We start from the raw sequence: 2,827 nt of genomic DNA on the forward strand, positions 1-2,827 counted from the left end.
TCAGTGGGCTGAGCTGCCCGTTTGAGCCGAAGAAAGAGACGGGAACATTTAAAGGCAGTCCTTGACTTAACGACAGTCCATTTAGTGACCTTTTGAAATTGCAACAGGATTGAAAAAAGTCACTGAGGACCGTTTTTCACGCTTAGGACCGTTGCAGCGTCTCCATAGTCACGTGACGCTTGGAAACAGACTTGTAGTTATGACGGTCGCAGCATCCCGGGGTCACGTGATCTCCTTTTGCGACCTTCTGACCAGCAAAGTCAATGGGGGGGGAGCCAGGTTCACCTAACAAGCCGTGTTCCTAACTTAACAACCGCAGGGGTTCCTTTAACAACATTGGCAAGAAATGGGCCAAAAATTCATTTAACGACTGTCTCACAGAGCCGTGGAAATGTGGTCGTAACTTGAGGACTGTGTTCTCTCTTCCTGCAGGATTCATGGGTTATGCTCCCTACCTCAGCCGGCTTGTGGCCGACTGGCAAGGCCGTGACAGTGAGAGCGACCAGCTGTTTTATACCAACGTGTTCCTGGACCCTGAAAAGCGGGTGAGCCCTGACTGCATAGGCCCCACGTGCTCTAGGGGGGAGAGGATTGGGGGCTGACCAGGAAATGCAGCACATATGCAGAGTCTGGCAGGCCCAGAGGGTATACATCAGACCGGGACACGGCTTTGGCCTTGCGTGTCTATGGGGATTCTCAGTCATCCAGGGTCATGGTCATCCCAAAGGTGCTTTTTCACGAGACAAAGAAAAAAAACAGGGAAGTCCAGTTTCCTCCTGAAAAAAAAAAGATCTTTGGGACAACCAAGACCCTGGATGACGGAGAATCTCCATGGACCAGGGGTGTCAAACTCAATTTCACTGAGGGCTGCATCAGCATTGCGGTTGCCCTGAGGGGGGCCGGATGGGTGTGGCCAGAGTGGGTGCAACCTACTGGGTGGGCGTGGATGGAGTGGGTGTGGCCTACTGGATGGGCGTGGCCAGTTCTGCATCATTCGCATCAAGGGTGCCTGTGGGGGGCCTGGGCAGGAGTGGGACAGATCTGAGGGTCTCCGGCACAAGGGGGTGAGACCGGGGCAAGTGCCAAGGCATGGTCCACTGGGGCAAGTGCCAAGATGGCCACCACAAAATTGTACATTGGCTCCCGGCCGGCCAGGGCTTGGGCCAAGGCATCGCGGGCCGTTCCCTCACTGTTTCCAGGACGGCTTCGCGGGCCACATGAAACCATTTCGCGGGCCGCATCCGGCCCCCGGGCCTTGCGTTTGACATGTCTGCCATAGACATTGAGCCATGCACTTTGGGATGAACGCCCTTCGAAGGGTGCGGGAGTGTGAACAGATTTCCAGAAAATATTGCAGACTCCAGGAACAGGGCAGAAAGCATCTTGCAGCCAAGAAGGCTCCATACCCCTTTGCATTACTCAGGTGACCCTGAGGACACAGACAAACCTCCAAGTGGTCTCAACGGCTCTCTACCAGAAGGCAAATGACCAGCGGTCTGCAGGGAGTATAAATCTTTCCATTCCTCACTATCCAGTCAGAGGTGAAGAAGCTTCTTGGATGAGAAGCGAAACATCTTCAGAGAAAAACAAGAAAGTCCAGTTGCCTCCTGAAAAAGCACCTTTGGGTTGGCCTTGCGTGGTTTCCCCCTAATAAATTGAACCATGGAGGACATGGCAGGCCTCTGTGCATGTAAACAATCAGTGGAAGGGCTTGCCTCCAGAGGTTGTGAATGCTCCAACACTGGAGATTTTTAAGAAGAGACTGGACAGCCATTTGTCTGGAATGCTATAGGGTCTCCTCCTTGAGCAGGGGGCTGGACTAGAAGACCTCCAAGGTCCCTTCCAGCTGTGTTATTCTGTTTAAGTGGTTGACAATTGCAGCCATTTTCTTCATGACAGGAGGGGTTTAGCAGGGGAACCACTTTCTCCAAAAGGGTGTCAGCTCTCTGACAGTGAAAATATTCAGGCAGAGAGCAGAGATCCTTTCCAGCTTGGTGATTCTGTGTGTCTGAACTCTTAGCAGGTGCTAGGAATCTGCCTTGGGTTGTCCTAATGTTGATCAACCCTCTCCTTCTCCTTTTGGACACTTTTCTGTCCATCCATAATCAGAAGGAGTCTCCATAGAGCAGGTCCCAGAGATTCTGCCTTTTCATAAAAGGTGTTAGTCAGAAAAGGTGCTATCGGAGTGACTCCTTCTGCTTTTCAGTTTCGGCCCTCTTACATTGACCTCTTCCAGCCCTTATCCATGTTTGCCCTTTTTTTTCCCTCTTCCTCTGCAGAGGACCATCAATATCACTTTGGATCACAGGTGCCGGATCTTCCAAAATCTTAATGGCGCTCTAGGTGAGAATCCGTGGGGAACAAAAGGGTGTTTCCTGCCATCAAAAATAAAATCCTGGCCCTCTTGATTCTCCCACTCTTGCTGGAGAGCTATAAACAAGCTTCATGGGACCTGGGAGTCTCCGAGGCCGTTGACCTCTGCCCAGATCACTTGTTTGGTTTGCCAGGCAGTTCCATTTGGACTCAAAGGACAGCTTTCCTTTAAAAATGGAGCTCGGGCAGCAGATTGTACAAGAAGCAGCAGCTACAAGCTTGTTTTACAGTTGACAGAAAATGTGGGATGACTCTCTCTCCCTTATTCACATCTCCCCTTCCTGATGCTGCATGGATTATTTTATTATCTGCTATTCCTTGCCTAGACTAGGTTTAACTAACATCTTTAGAGACTTTTTTTTGTTGTTTTAGTCAAACTGGGTGGATTGCTCCTAAAATGCACTCCTGTTGCATCAGGTGGGAAAGGCTATATACCTTGGGTTGGAGTGGGTGT

At 50.7% G+C, this 2,827-nt stretch overlaps 1 long non-coding RNA gene across 1 annotated transcript in view; it reads left to right on the plus strand.

Moving 5' to 3' along the window:
• The first annotated feature begins 440 nt into the window (after positions 1-440).
• The window catches only part of LOC107300435, a 4,147-nt gene continuing 1,760 nt past the window's right edge, over positions 441-2,827 (plus strand). The window contains exons 1-2 of the long non-coding RNA XR_001549218.1: positions 441-545; positions 2,280-2,343. This is a non-coding gene — a long non-coding RNA (uncharacterized LOC107300435). The remainder of the gene's footprint in view (positions 546-2,279; positions 2,344-2,827) is intronic.

This window comes from Protobothrops mucrosquamatus, unplaced genomic scaffold, assembly GCF_001527695.2.
Source record: "Protobothrops mucrosquamatus isolate PMUCROS unplaced genomic scaffold, P.Mucros_1.0 scaffold7061, whole genome shotgun sequence".
Classification (NCBI taxonomy): Eukaryota; Metazoa; Chordata; class Lepidosauria; order Squamata; family Viperidae; genus Protobothrops; species Protobothrops mucrosquamatus.